This window comes from Rattus norvegicus, chromosome 7 (assembly GCF_021556685.1).
Source record: "Rattus norvegicus strain SHRSP/BbbUtx chromosome 7, alternate assembly SHRSP_T2T, whole genome shotgun sequence".
NCBI classification, from domain to species: domain Eukaryota; kingdom Metazoa; phylum Chordata; class Mammalia; order Rodentia; family Muridae; genus Rattus; species Rattus norvegicus.
The window spans coordinates 15,720,297-15,736,762 of NC_141540.1; the positions used below are offsets into that span (position 1 = coordinate 15,720,297).

A 16,466-nucleotide genomic window follows, 5' to 3' on the forward strand; every position below is an offset into this window, starting at 1 on the left:
GCCACATACTCAGTGATCCTCCTGCGACTGCCTCCTAAGTCCTGTGATTAAAGTTGTTCACCACTTTGCCTAGCTTTCTAGTGCCTTCTCAACCAAAGCAGAATTTTACTCTCAAAACAAATGATGAACACGTGGGCATATTTTTCAATCCTTAAAACCTTTCTCTAAGAAATGATTTTACTGATTGCATAATTCTCATGTATAATTCATTTCAAGTAAGATGAGGGGTTGGCATTCACGTGCATTATCTGAAGTATGCTTAATATAAACTGTGAAACTCCACAACTTTCAAAGGAAATATTAAGGCCATGGACCTTTTTTTTAATAAAAAAATTGTATTTACTTAGAAGCATTCAGAATGTCAACAAAACAGCCGCAATTTCTTTGCAATTACAGAGTGGTATTCAGTTAACAGAACAACAATTGTCTTGGTATAAGCTGCATCAGAGACAACTGAAGATGGAAAAACAAACAAAAAGAAAACCAAAAGAAAAAAGGGGGAAACCAAAACCAAACTACTGTCCCCATATATAACTAATTTGTGCTGTGCACCAACAAGAACCTGCTTTAATTTCCATGCCAATTTACAACCCCCAGACTGTACCAGGCAAGGTTAGTGGCTACTGAAAATACCACCAGGACAGGGCCAGCTAAAGACACATTCGGTAGTGTGTGAACTATACAAAAAAAGACACTGTACAGTTAAAAAACAAATCTTACACAGCCTTACATTTTGATTTTTTTCTTTAAAAGGAGTGAGTTGTGTACAGGGGGGTTAAATGCTTTATAGACAAGAAAAATAAACTGTGCTAGAACCAACTTATTCATCATCATCATCTTCATCTTTGTCTTCCTCTTCTTCCTCCTCTTCCTCATCCTCTTCATCCTCCTCGTTGTCTTCCTCTTCCTTCTTTTTCTTGCTCTGCTCAGCCTTGACCACCCCCTTTTCCGCTACATCAGGTTTTCCTTTAGCTCTGTAGGCAGCAATATCCGTCTCATACTTCTCCTTCAGCTTGGCGGCCTTCTCGTAGGGCTGCTTGTCAACCGCGTCAGTGTTGTTCAACATCTCTTCTAGTTTCTTTGCAACATCAGCAATGGATAAGCCAGGATGCTCGCCTTTGATTTTTGGGCTGTACTCAACAGAACAAGAAGGCCGAAGGAGGCCTCTTGGAGGCATTAGGGTCCTTGAACTTCTTTTTGGTCTCCCCTTTGGGGGGAATGTAGGTTTTCATTTCTTTTTCATAACGAGCCTTGCCAGCCTTTGCCATATCTTCAAATTTCCCCTTTTCTTTAGCAGACATGGCCTTCCACCTCTCTGAGCATTCTTGGAGAACTCTGAGAAGTTGACAGAAGCAACTTATTCATCATCATCTTCTTCTTCATCTTCGTCTTGTTCTCCTTGTGCTCCTCCTGGCAGGTTTGCACAAAGAATGCATATGAGGACATTTTGCCTCTCTGCTTCTTAGGATCTCCTTTGCCCATGTTTAGTTGATTTTCCTCCAGGAGGCACAGAGTCGCCCAGTGCCGGTCCGGCTCTCGCTTGCCCCGGCGCTGCCTCTCTGGAGCTCAGTGTACTGCAATGGCTGTGAGATTGGGAGCCAGACGCAGCCTTCTCACTCTCTCCGCTCTGTAACATTCGGCCATGGACCTTTTTATTGTCTGAATAATTGCACAAAACACTAGGCAGAAAAGTACCCAGGGGAACAATGGTCATTTTTTTTTTACTATTTGCCCATTATTTCTTCATCTTCTAAGAATGTGTATGTTCTTGAAAGAATGTTAGACATTTTTTATCTCATGTGTCAATAAGTAAACCCAGTATCTTTTCCTCTCTCTCAATCCCTTTTAGATAGAAAAGTGTGCTAAATATCTCTTCATGGTTAGTTTGACCACCATTCTCCCATATACAAAGTATACCTTCGTTTCCTGAAACACTCCTGAACTACACTCCGTCCAGTACCAGGAAAGAAGTCCTACTGATAGTAGTCTTCAAAGGTTGAGGAAGGGTAACTGGCTTGAGGGCAACTGGGAGTGGTCTTCCAAAAGTTATACTATGTTGGAGAACTATACAGAGACAAATCTTGTCAACAAGGAATCACCTTCAATTAAATTTAGGAGAATGCCACCCATCACAGCTGACCCAACCATTGTCACCAGTCCTTTTCTTGTTCATAAGAAAGTTCCTATTGAGGTAGCACTAGTGTTAGAGATCCAGACAATCATGCTAAAACTCCTTCCCAAACAGGGCTATGAAACTCCCTCATAGTTTCTGAGTTATTCCTACTAGAGAATTTGAAAAAAACTTTTGATGCACTCCAGTAGTTTGTTGCAATAAAACATGCATGCTGATCAATGAAATTGAATTGAAAACACATATATAAATGTACACATCTATGAACACCTAATTTTTTTGTAGAACAGAAAGCCAGAAATACACACTGGAAAAAAAAGACAGCATCTTCAAAAAATGGTGTTGGTCAAACTGTGTGGCCACATGTAAGTGTGCCAGTAGATCCATGCTTATCCCCCTACCCAAAATTCAACTCTAATTGGGTAAAATATCTTGATGTAAAACCAGATATACTGAACCTGATACAACAGAAAGTGAGGAATAATCTTGAACTCATTGGCACGGGAAAACGGTATGTCCAGAACACACCACCAGTAGCACAGGCAGTAAGAACAACATTTAATATAATTACACCTCATGAAACAGCAATGCTTCTGTATGACAAAGGAAATAATTATTTGGACAAAATGTCAGGCTACAGAATGGAAAAGGATTTATCAACTCCACATCAAATAGATGGCTAATAGCCAAAATATATTAAAAAGTCAAAAACAATAACAGCAAATAAACAAAACCAAAACTGAATGTCACGAGGGTACAGACCTGTCCTGTGCTACGTCTCGCCAGCAAGAACGACGAGGCACACACAGGATCCTTCTGCAGAAAAGCTTTAATGCGTCTTGAGAGGGAGAGCATAAGCTTACAATGCAGAGACCCCGAGTGAGGAATAACCGTCCCTTATATAGGAAACTATCCTCGCCTAGGACGTGTCACTCTCTGACTGGTCGCTGCCAATTATGCCAGATAACGTACCAAAGCATACGTGTCCCTTTGAGTAGGGAAGTTACCAGGCGCCTGCGTATTGCCCTTTTTACTAGGTGCGTCCTGCCGGATGCCGGCGCCATCTTGTAATGGAGTATGTGAGGGCAGCTCCTCACATCTCCCCCTTTTCTGTTTTTTAAGCAAATAGGACACCCAGATATAGGAGGGTGAAGACAGAGGTCATATCCTCGCACAAAGTTGGCGAACCTGTACAAGAGAGATACCCTTAGGCTGTTGTTGGGACCCAGGGCACTCCCGACCCGTCGCACTGCCATTTTTCGAGGGAGGGAAAACTGGGGCAGAAACCGTCATGTAATATGACATGCCTTCCAGGGAGCATATTTGGTGGAACTTCCCTGTGCGATGCTAAGCTCGTCACCCCTCATGGGCTGCTCAAGCCGGACACTCTAATCCTGTACAATGAACTGAGGTTCTAGGAGTGCAAGAGCTGTCCAGCCGGCGACCTGTTGCTTGAGCATGGTCAACCAGATATCGACTGACGCTCCTTGTTCAAGGGCTACAAGCACCTGGGTGATCAGTACTTTGTCCTTTCTTGTTTGAGATCTCAATTTGCAAACCAACCAGAGGAGTAACACTAATCCACAGCAGAGGATCACTCCAAAAAGTCCCACTCTCACCCATTCCTTGAAATAAGAGACTGCTGAGGTGATCCAGGATGACAATCCCTCCGTCAAAGACAGGTCCAGTCGGGTAGAATTTATTTGAATGATGGCCGCTCTCAGCTCCCAAAGCGTCTGTTCAAACACTGAGGTCCAATTCTGTAACAGATGCGTGAAAGACTCTTAGACAGATTAGCAGCTTGGGTAAATTTGTCATATTATATGGAGGTGACACAAAGGCCTGGGAGTTTTTGCTCACAGCCAAGCTGGGCCAGTTGCCATAGAATGTCTAATTGCTCTTGGACCAGATCTATATGTTGGTTGACAAGCATAAGGCCTCCCTGTATCTGAGTATTGGCTGAGGCCTGTCTGTCCAGAGCCACAGAGACGGTGGTTGATAAATCATTGATAGTTTGGGTTGTCTGTACTGAATTTGACAAGGCCAATGCTGAGGCAGTAACCGAGGCAGCAACTGCTGTCGTAGCAATAATGCCAAGAATAATATCCCCGGGGTATCAACAGGGATCGGGATAAAGCGAGGCATGCGGGCAACTACTGCAATAGGGTATTGACTGGCATCCCAACACAGGGCATAAAAGCATGAACCATCTGTACAGTTCAGATCAGAAACTTCAGTGGCATTACTGATGATCCACACAAATGGCGGCCAGACACAAACCGAGCAGGGTTAAACTCCGTGCTTCGGTGAGATTTATATTTTATATGTGTAGCTGTCCAGACAGAGGCAGTAGGTTTGATGTTCCCCGTCCAGGAAAATGATAAACGTCCCTCCTTTTCGCCCTTTCCTCCAAGTAGCATCGCCATGGGCATAAGATCAGTACAGCTACCATTAATGCCACAAAGCATCCATTGATCAAAAGGATTATTATTGGACCGTCTAGGATCAATGGTGGTGAAGTTCACTCCGCCTCCCAAATTAGGGGAGAAGGAAAAAAGATTCTGGACTGCCCAGGCAGAGTCCTGGGACTGGCAACCAGTCCAAGGCAAAGTAAATTCTTCATCCTGGGTCCCTCTACAAAAGGGTGCCAACTTTGGTTGACGGAGAGGGCAGGTGGAAGAGTTAATGTAAGGCCACCAACCATAGAGAACTGTGGCGTTAGCCACAATGTCCTCCTCACCAGTTCCCCATGTGGCCTCCCTTAACCAAGCAGAAGATTGATTATGCAACATAATGCAAGGGAGATCAAAAGATGTTTTGTTGAATATGCCAAAACAAAGGCTGCCCTTAAGGGGAATAGTCCTATTTTCTTTTAGTCGTTCAACCTGTGGATCCTCAGGTAAATAGGCCAACCCTAAATCCCTGTTAGTGGTACATCACTGGCATCGGGAGTGGAAAGGTTGACATTATTCCCCATCGTAGCTCGCCCTGCACCGTTGCTGGCATCCATGGAAGAAGAGTGAGGAGGTGCAGGAGTCCCAATCCCTTCTTGATCACTTGCTGTGATGCTCCGAGTAAGTCGTCCTGGGAACCATATGGGATTTTCATTGTCCTGTGGAAAAACACAGACAGCTCCCCTGGATCTTATTAAAACAGGATCCGGGCCTTTCCATTCATTTGTCAATACATTCTTCCATTTGACTAATTCTTTTGTCCTCTTGGGCTCTGAGCAATGTCGCTCAGCTGCTGTTTGTCCAGCTTCATCAAGATTTAAAAAATTTAAGGTAAAAAGGGCCAGAGCAGTGGCCACTCGGAGTGTTGGGGAGAGTTCTGTCAGAATTCCCCCTTTTTGTTTAACTAAATATGATTTGAGCGTCCGATGAGCACGCTCTATGATTCCCTGTCCTTGAGGGTTGTAGGGCAGGCCCGTCAGGTGGGTAACCTGCATCTGAGCACAAAACTGACAGAATTTTTGAGATGTGTAGGCGGGGCCATTGTCAGTTTTTACACATTTTGGCTTTCCCCAAGCACTCCATGCTTCAAGGCAGTGCTGAATGACATGTGTTGTTTTTTCTCCTGTAAGTGGGGTGGCATGTAGAATGCCAGAACATGTGTCTATAGATACATGCACATACTGTAATTTTCCAAAAGTAGAATTATGAGTAATATCCATTTGCCAGATTTGCAATGGCTGTATTCCTCTCGGGTTGACCCCGATGTGAGGAACTGGGAGGAACTGGCAGCACTGTTGGCATTGGGTGACTATATCACATGCCTCTTTTCTAGTTATAGAGAAGCGGTCGCGTAAAGTTTCTGAGGTGACGTGGAAATTGCCATGAAAGGCTTTAGTGGCCTCTAGAGGAGAGGCCAGGGCCACAGCTATCATTTTTGTGGTTTTGTCAGCCAAATCATTCTCTGAACTCATTGGGCCAGGGAGTCCAGAATGGGCCCATATATGAGTAATGTATACAGGGAATCTTCTATTTAATAGGATAATTTGGATTTTTCGGAAAATATCTGCCACCTTATTAGTGGTCTTAATTATACCGGTGGTTTCAAGAATACTAACAGCATTAACCACATAGGAGGAATCTGAAACAATATTTAGAGGAACCTGGAATTTTTCAAGGACCTCCATGACCACTAGGCATTCTACCACTTGGGGTGAGGTTTCAAAATATTGTCGTGAGAATACTTGGGAGTTTACCACATATGCTCCCACCCCTGTTTTTGACCCATCCGTATACACTGTTATCCCCTCCTTTAAAGGTCTGTGGGATGTGATGCGAGGGAAAACAACAGGTTGTGATCTTGCAAAACACAATAGGGGGTGTTTAGGATAATGATTAGCTATCTTCCCTGTAAAGGATGTGAGCAGCACTGCCCAATCATCAGAGGTAGCGGCTAGAGTTTGGACCTGGTAGGGTGTATATGGGATAATCAAGGATTGGGGTGGAATCCCAAAATGACAGATGGCAGCTTTTAGGCCCTTAATAGCCAGATGTGCTACTGCGGCTGGATACCAATCAATAATCTTCACAGGGGAAGCATGTGGATGGATCCATAACAGTGGACCTTGTTGCCATAAAACTGCAGTGGGTAAATCCTTGGTATCTAGTACACAGAGTGAAAAAGGTAGAGACCAATCAATGCGTTGCAATTGGGCCTGTTTTATGGCATCTTCTACTTTTAGTAAGGCCTTGGTTGCAGCGGGAGTTAGCACACAAGGGGAGGTGATGTGGCCGTCCCCTTCCAATATTTTGAACAAAGGTTTTAATTCCGTGGAAGGGATTTTCAAAAATGGTCTCAACCAGTTGATATCTCCCAAGAGCTTCTGAAAGTCATTGAGAGTATGGAGGTTGTCTCTACGGATTTCCAGTTTCTGGGGTATAATCTTATCAGGGAAAATAATGGATCCTAGAAAATGACCTGTGTCAGCTATTTGGACCTTTTCTGTAGCAATATGTAAGTCCCATTGTTTAAGGATTTTTTGTAATAAGGAATAGGCTTGTTTGAGTAATTCTGTCTTTATGACACATCAATATATCATCCATGTAATGGTTTAACAGTAAATTTGGATAGGTCTCCCTAACTGGTTTGAGGGCTTCCTGAACATATAACTGACACATCGTAGGGCTGTTGGCCATGCCCTGAGGTAGGACCTTCCACTGGTATCTTTTATCAGGTTCAGTACGATTAATTGATGGGACAGTAAAAGCAAACCTGGGCCTATCAGGGGGGTAAAGCAGAATAGAGAAAAAACAATCCTTGATATCTATTATTACCAAATTCCAATCTTTTTGTAGGGCCGAGAGTATAGGAAGGCCCCGCTGAATGGGTCCAAGGGATTCCATCTGATCGTTAATGGCCCTCAAGTCATGGAGTAGTCGCCATTTTCCTGATTTTTTCCTTATTACAAAAATTGGGGTGTTCCAAGGAGAGGTGGAGGGCTCCAAATGTCCCAATCTTAATTGTTCATCCACCAGTCCTGTAGCTGCCTGTAATTTCTCAGAGGTTAGTGGCCATTGGGGAACCCACACCGTGTCCTCCGTCCTCCATGGTATGGGTCGTGCTGCCCCAATGGCGCCTAGGAAAAACCCAGGCCTTGTTTATGGGGGTTGGCGATCGGTTCAATGGGCGTGAGACGACCCTGTTCTAATCGCCCTAGGCCTTTCCCTTCCTTATAGCCCATCCTTGACATCATGTGGGCCACTTGTGGGGGGTATTCATTAGATAAGGTCAGTTCCATGGTCTGCATAACATCCCTCCCCCAAAGATTAACAGGTAGGGGAAGTACATAAGGAATAAATTGTCCCTGTCGGCCATCGGTAGTTGTCCAAGTGAGAGTGGCAGAGCTGATCATAGGGCACAACTGGTAGCCTAATCCTTGTAGCGAGTGAGAAGATTTTGTGGTAGGCCATGATTGAGGCCACCATTTTAAGGAAATTATACTTTTATCAGCCCCAGTATCCAGTATGCCTTCGAATTTCTTTCCATTAATTTCTAAGCTCAATTTTGGGCGGTTGTTAAGGTGAACCACCAAATATGCCGAATCATGACCAGTGGGCCCCATGGTCCCCTTGGTATCCTGTATCGTGGCCTGGGAGCACGGGAGGAGTAATAACTGTGCTATTCTATCTCCTTTACTTATGGAAAAAACCCCATTGGGACTTGAACAAAGAATCTGAACATCAAGAGAGCGCTGAGCTTCAACAAGGCCTGGATGGACTATCAGTCCTTGTAGGGCGAGAGATCCTCTCCCAAGGACAAGGCCTATTGTTCCCAGGGGTAGAGGCCCCACAGTCTGAGCAGGAATTGGCTGAATGCCCATCTGGGGCATTAGAAAGAAGTCGGAGGCGGCACGCAGGTCCAATTTTGTGTCGCCTCTTGGGGAACCTCCTCTGCCAGGGTCGTGGCCCATATCTTTGAGGACCCTGGGACCGGGGGCCCACCAGCCCGTTTTTTGACATCTCATTAGGCCGAGTCTCCAAAGGAGGGAGTAGTTTGCCTTTAATGTCTCTCACTGATCGGCACTGGTCAGCCCTATGGTAGCCTTTGCCACATCGGACACAGAGGGTTGCAGACCCCCTGTCTCCTTTTGTCATCCTGCAGTCTCTTTTTAGATGGCCTGTTTTCCCACATTGAAAGCATGATCTTTTATCCGTCCCTTTAACGGGGCGTTGCTGGGATTGGAGAACGGCGGCCACCAGGCCTGAGTTAGTAAGGGGCCCTCCAAGTTCCCTGCAGAGTCTAAGCCAATCCTGTAGCCCTTTATTTCTTCGGGGGGTTATGGCTGCTCGGCACTCCTGGGTGGCTTGCTTGAAAACAAGCTGTTCTATAAGCGGTGCTGCTTGTTCAGGATCGCCAAAGATTCATCCTGCAGCCTCTGTCATTCTAGCTACAAAATCTGAGAAAGGTTCCTGGGGTCCCTGAATGATTTTTGTAAGTTGATTATCAATCCCTCCTCTCCTGGAGAGTGCCTTCCAGGCTCTAATAGCCGTGCTGGAGACCTGAGCATAGGCGCCCCAGTGGTAAGCAGACTGATCAGCTGCAAAGTGGCCCTGTCCTGTTAAGAGTTCGAAAGTCCATTCCTGTTGCTCAGGTGTTAAGGCCGTAGCATTCGCTTTGGCCTGTGTTTGGGCTGCCTCATACCAGAGTGCTTTCCATTCCATGTATTGGCCCATGCTGGCAAGGGCCGCCTTAGCAATCATCTGCCAATCAGCTGGTGTCAATGCCATCATGGCCAACCTGTCGAGTTGTGTTAGAGTAAAGTTGTCCGTGACTCCATACTTTCTAACTGATTCTGCTAATTCCTTAATCTGATTATATTCAACAGGGGCATGGACACGTCCTCCCTCCGGAGTCTCAAAAACAGGAAATGTCATACTCAGCTTTCTTCTCACCCTCTCAGGGACTAGCGAGAAGGCGCGTGAGTGTGTCTCATATGGAGGGGGCGCCGTTGGTGGCGGCCGCGCTAGAAGCCTTCTATTACTTCCCCTACATTCATCGGGGTAATATCTTTACTCCTCATATTTAGCTGCTTCCTCATCTAGCTCGGCCTCCTCCTCTGAGTCTAAGATTTTATTTTCAGAGCTTTCAGAACTGTCGAGGTTCAGCGCTTCCTGCTCTTTCACAGGGTATAGGCTGGCTCCCCCTCCTGGTTTATGAGTAGAGGAGGAAGTGCTGGAATCTGAAATTTTCAATGCTCCCTTGTCCGCGGACTTACCGGGAGGGCCTTTTTTCTTTCTTAGGACGTCCTTTTTCTTGCGCGCGCCCAACCTCTCACTACGTTCGGTTTCTGACATGCTGTCCTGGACTACCTCGAGAGTGGCCTGTCCTTCTACTACTGCTGCCTTACACATTTCATCCTCTAAACAATTCTTAAACAGCTCCCATATAGCTTTGGTCCCTAGGCGCAGATCCTCTTCCGCCAATTTTCTGTCAAGGTCCTTTCCAAGTTTGTTCCATGAGGCATTTGTAAACGAGCCTGAACAGGCAAACCAAGGAGCCACCCTCTCCACCTCCTTCACAAAGTTTTTAAGTGTTCTTCCTCCAATTTTGATGTCCCTCTGCTTTAACACTGTTTCCAAGGCCGTGACCACAGAGTGTGAGGATCCCATGATGGGCCAGGAACACGGTGGCTTATCTACATCCGTCTGACAAGGCGTGAGGTGAAAGGGTAGAGACAGACATGCTGCTCTCTTATGTATGGGAGTCTTACATGCGCCTTCCCGGATGGTGCCGCTTATCTACATCGGCCTTATCGCGTCCTTGCTCCTCAACAGTCAAAATCGAAGGTAAAAGGGAGCTGCGTGAAGCTCACTTATTTACGAGAGACTGAGACGCGCCTTCAGCTGCTGTCACGTACTCGTATAGATCAAAAGATGTTTTAACAGCGAAAACGGTGAAAACAGAACATAATAATAAGAAAGAGTAGGGTGGCTCCAAGGACAAATACTATAGCCTCAACAAATCCTTCCTAAGGTGGTGACAACCCCAGACCAAAGTCCAAGAGAGGCATGCCTCTCCGAACGTACCTGCCTGCAGTTCTGAATTCTCCTTGTTGTCAAGGGGTCTCCAAAGGTGCTGACGATGGCGAGGTCTTTCCCGGGTTTTCGGCACCAGAAGTCCCGTGCTACGTCTCACCAGCAAGAACGACGCGGCACACACAGGATTCTTCTGCAGAAAAGCTTTAATGCGTCTTGAGAGGGAGAGCATAAGCTTACAATGCAGAGACCCCGAGTGAGACCGTCTCTTATATAGGAAACTATCCTCGCCTAGGACGTGTCACTCTCTGACTGGTCGCTGCCAATTATGCCAGATGACGTACCAAAGCGTATGTGTCCCTTTGAGTAGGGAAGTTACCAGGCGCCTGCGTATTGCCCTTTTTACTAGGTGCGTCCTGCCGGATGCCGGCGCCATCTTGTAATGGAGTATGTGAGGGCAGCCCCTCACACAGACCTAAACAAAGAATTCTCTGCAGAGGAAACCAAGTGACTGAGAAGCAAAGAAATGTTCAAAATTCTTAGAAGGAAAATGCGAATGAAAAGTAATTTGAAATTTCATCTTACATACGTAAGAATGGCTGAGATCAACCACACAACTGACCGTTTTCCCTGGCAAGGGGGAAAGGGAACTCGTCCATTAATGGTGGAACTGAAAACTTGTTCTGCCATTGTAGAAATTAGTGGGAGGTGGGGATGGGTTTAGCTGAGGATCCAGCTATCTACTTATTCTTGAGCACATGTCCAAAGGATACCTCAGCATCCTACAGAGGTATTTGTTCCACCATGCTCATCACTGCTATATTTGTAATACTCAGAAACAGGAAACAACCAAGATGTCCATCAGTGGATTTATGGATGAAGGAAATGTGGTAATTTACACAACAAATTATTACTCAGCAGTCTTTGTTTTCTTTTATTGGGTATTTTCTTTATTTACAATTAAAATGTAAAATATTTCCTGGTTTCAGCTCTGGAAACACCTATCCCAACCCCCTCCCCCTGCTCCCATGAGTGTTCTCTCCCACCCATCTAGCAACTCCCATCTCCTCACCCTCATATTCCGCTATGCTAGGGCATCAAACATTTGAAGGACCAAGGGCCTCTCCTTCCATTGATGCCCAACAAGGCCATCCTCTGCTGTGTGGTTGGTGGTTTATTCCTGGGAGCTCGTGGAGTATCTGGTTGGTTGATATTGTTCTTCTTATGGGGTTGCAAATCCCGTCAGCTCCTTCAGTACTTTCTTCTCCATTGGGGACCCCATTCTCAGTTCAATGGTTGGCTGCTAGCATCTGCCTCTGCATTCCTCAGGAGACAGCTATGGCTTTCTTCAGTGTATGCTCCACCCTTTTTTTTTCTTTATTAACTTGAGTATTTCTTATTTACATTTCGATTGTTATTCCCTTTTGCGGTTTTCTGGCCAACATCCCCCTACCCCCTCCCCTTCTATATGGGTGTTCCCCTCCCCATCCTCCCCCCATTAGCACCCTCCCCACAACAATCACGGTCACTGGGGGTTCAGTCTTAGCAGGACCAAGGGCTTCCCCTTCCACTGGTGCCCTTACTAGGCTATTCATTGCTACCTATGAGGTTGGAGCCCAGGGTCAGTCCATGTATAGACTTTGGGTAGTAGTTTAGTCCCGGGAAGCTCTGGTTGGTTGGCACTATTGTTCATATGGGGTCTCCAGTCCTTTCTCTGATTCCTTCAACGGGGGTCCCGTTCTCAGTTCAGTGGTTTGCTGCTGGCATTCGCCTATGTATTTGCTGTATTCTGGCTGTCTCTCTCAGGAGAGATCTACATCTGGTTCCTGTCGGCCTGCACTTCTTTGCTTCATCCATCTTATCTAGTTTGGTGGCTGTATATGTATGGGCCACATGTGGGGCAGGCTCTGAATGGGTGTTCCTCCTGCCTCTGTTTTAATCTTTGCCTCCCTATTCCCTGCCAAGGGTATTCTTGTTCCCCTTTTAAAGAAGGACTGAAGCATTCACATTTTGATCATCCGTCTTGAGTTTCATGTGTTCTGTCCATCTATGGTAATTCAAGCATTTGGACTAATAGCCACTTATCAATGAGTGCATACCATGTGTGTTTTTCTGTGATTGTTTACCTCACTCAGGATGATATTTTCTAGTTCCATACATTTGCCTAAGAATTTCATGAAGTCATTGTTTTTAATAGCTGAGTTGTACTCCATTATGTAGATGTACCACATTTTCTGTATCCATTCCTCTGTTGAAGGGCATCTGGGTTTTTTCCAGCTTCTGGCTATTAAAATTAAGGTTGGTATGAACGTCATGGAGCATGTGTTCTTGTTATATGTTGGAGCATCTCCTTGGGTATATGCTGGGTCCTCAGATAGTACTATGTCCAATTTTCTGAGGAACTGACAGACTGATTTCCAGAGTGGTTGTACCAGCTTGCAATCACACCAAATATGGAAGAGTGTTCCTTTTTCTCCATATCCTAGCCAGCATCTGTTGTTACCTGAGTTTTTGATCTTAGCCATTCTGACTGGTATGAGGTGGAATCTCAGGGTTGTTTGGATTTAAATTTCCCTGATGACTAAGGATGTTGAACATTTCCTTAGGTGCTTCATGGCCATTCAATATTCCTTAGTTGAGAATTTTTTTTTTGCTTAGCTCTGTACCCCATTTTTAAAAGAGGGTTATTTGAGTGTATGGAGCCTAACTTCTGGAGTTCTTTGTATATATTGGATATTAGCCCTCTATCAGATGTAGCACTGGTGATGATCTTTTCGCAATATGTTGGTTGCCGCTTTGTCCTAATGACAGTGTCCTTTGCCTTACAGAAGCTTTGCAGTTTTATGAGTTCCCATTTGTAGATTCCTGATCTTAGAGTATAAGCCATTGGTGATTTGTTCAGGAAATTTTCCCCAATGCCCATGTGTTCAAGGCTCTTCCCCACATTTTCTTCTATTACTTTGAGTGTATCTGGTTTTATGTTGTGGTCCTTGATGTTCATGGACTGGTGCTTTCTACAAGGTGATAAGAATGGATCAATTTGCATTCTTCTACATGCTGACTGCCAGTTGAACCTGCACCATTTGTTGAAAATGCTGTCTTTTTTTCCACTGCATGGTTTTAGCTCCTTTGTCAGATATCAAGAGACCATAGGTGTGTGGGTTCATTTCTGGGTCTTCAATTATTTTCCATTGATCTACCTGCCTGTCTCTGTACCAATATCATACAGCTTTTTATCATGATTGCTCTATAATACAGCTTAAGGTCAGGGATAGTGATTCCCCCATTGCTGAGAATAGTTTTCACTATCCTGGGTTTTTTGTTATTCCAGATGAATTTGCAAATTGTTCTTTCTAAGTCTATAAAGAATTGAGTTGAATTTTTCATAGGGATTGCATTGAATTTGTAGATTGTTTTTGGCAAGAAGGCCATTTTTACTATATTAATCCTTCCAATCCCTGAGGTGGGAGATCTTTCCATCTCCTGAGTTCATCTTCAATTTTTTTCTTCAGACACTTGATGTTCTTGTCATCCAGATCTTTCACTTGCTTGGTTAGAGTCACACTCAGGCATTTTATATTATTTGGGTCTATTATGAAGGGTGTCATTTCCCTAATTTCTTTCTCGGCTTCTTTCTCTTTTGAGTAGAGGAAGGCTACTGATTTATTTGAGTTAATTTTATACCCAGCCACTTTGCTGAAGTTGTTTATCAGCTATAGGAATTCTCTGGTGGAATTTTCGGGAACACTTAAGTATACTATCATATCATCTGCAAATAGTGATATTTTGACATCTTCCTTTCCAATTTGTATGCCTTTGTTTTATTGTCTAATTGCTCTAGCTAGGACTTCAAGTACTATATTGAATAGGTAGAGAAAGAGAATGGGCAGCCTTGTCTAGTCCCTGATACTAATGGGATTGCTTCAAGTTTCTCTTCATGTAGTTTGATGTTGGCTACTGGTTTGCTATATTGCTTTTACTATATTTAGGTATGGACCTTGAATTCCTGATCTTTTCAAGACTTTTACCATAAAGTAGTGTTGAATTTTTTCAAATGCTTTCGCAGCATCTAATAAGATGATGATGTGGTAAATTGATGGATTTACTTATTTTGAACCATCCCTGTATCCCTGGGATGATGCTTATAATGGATGTTCATTTTGATGTGTTCTTAGTTTTGGTTTGAGAGAATTTTATTGAGTATTTTTGCATCGATATTCATAAGTAAATTGGTCTGAAGATCTCTTTCTTTGTATGGTCTTTGCGTAGTTTAGGTATCAGCATAACTGTGGCTTTATAGAATGAATTAGGAATTGTTCCTTCTGTTTCTAATTTGTGTAACAGTTTGGAGAGTATTGGTATTAGGTCTTGTTTGAAGGTCGGATAGAATTCTGCACTAAACTCATCTGGTCCTGCGCTCATTTTAGTTGGGAGACTTTAAATGAATGCTTATATTTATTTACGGGTTACTGAAATGTTTAGATGGTTTATCTGATCCTGATTTAATTTGGGAACCTGATATTTGTCTAGAAAATTTTCCATTTCCTCCAGAGTTTCCAGTTTTGTTGAGCATTGGCTTTTATATTTGGACCTGATGATTTTTTTTTTAATAGCCTCAGTTACTGATGTTATGTATCCCTTTTCATTTCTGATTTTCTTACTTTGGATACTCTCTCTGTGTCCTCTGGTTAGTCTGGCTAGGGGTTTATCTATATTATTGTTTATTTTCTGAAAGAACCAACTCCTGGTGTTTTGTTTTATTTTTAATTCTTTGTATCGTTCCTTTGTTTCTACTTGATCGATTTCAGCCCTGAGTTTGATTATTTCCTGCAGTCTACATCTCTTGGCTATATTTGTTTCTTTTTGTTCTAGAGCTTTCCAGTGTGCTGTCAAGCTGTCACTCTATGCTTTTTCCAGTTTCTTTTTGGAGGCACTTAGTGCTATGAGTTTTCCTCTTAGCACTTCTGTCATTGTCTCCCATAAGTTTTAGTATATTGTTCTTTCATTTTCAGTAATTCTAAAAAGTCTTTAACTTTTTATTTCCTCTGTGAGCAAATTATTATTGAGAAGAGTGTTGTTCAGCTTCCATTTGTATGTGGGCTTTCTGTTGTTTTTGATGTTATTGAAAACCAGCCTTAGTCTGTGGTCATCTGTGAGGGAGCATGGGATTATTTGAATCTTATTGTATATGTTGAGTCCCGCTTTGTTACTGATTATACAGTCAATTTTGGAGAATGTACCATGGGGTACTGAGAAGGTATATTCTTTTGTTTTAGGATGAAGGGTTCTATAGATATTTGTTAAATCCATTTGGTTCTTATGAAAACTACACAAAGACTCAAACAAGAAAGAGAATGTCAGACCAATTTCCATTATGAATATCGACACAAAACACTCAATAAAGTTCTCACAAACTGAATCTAAGAACACATCAAAACAAACATCCATCATGACCAAGTAGGCTTCATCCCAGGGATATAGGGATGGTTCAATATATGGAAATCCATCAACATTAACCACTGTGCAAAAAACTCAAAGAAAAAAACCACATGATCATCTCATGAAATGCTGAGAAAGTATTTGAAAAAATTCAACACCCCTTCATGATAAAAATCCTGGAAAGATCAGGAATTTAAAGCCCATACCTAAAAAATAGTAAAAGCAATATACAGCAAACACATAGCCAACATTAAAGTAAATGGAGAGAAATTTGAAGGAATCCCACTAAAATCAGGGACTACACAAGGCTGTCCAGAGCACTTGAACAACAAAAGGATGTCAAAGGAATACAAATTGGAAAGGAAGATGTCAAAATATCACTATTTGCAGAAGATATGATAGTATACTTA

The 16,466-nt window shown here is 43.5% G+C and overlaps 1 pseudogene; it reads right to left on the reverse strand.

Annotated features, from left to right (window-relative positions):
• Positions 1-820: 820 nt before the first annotated feature.
• LOC148004459 (high mobility group protein B1 pseudogene) lies at positions 821-1,482 on the reverse strand (annotated as a pseudogene).
• Positions 1,483-16,466: the final 14,984 nt, after the last annotated feature.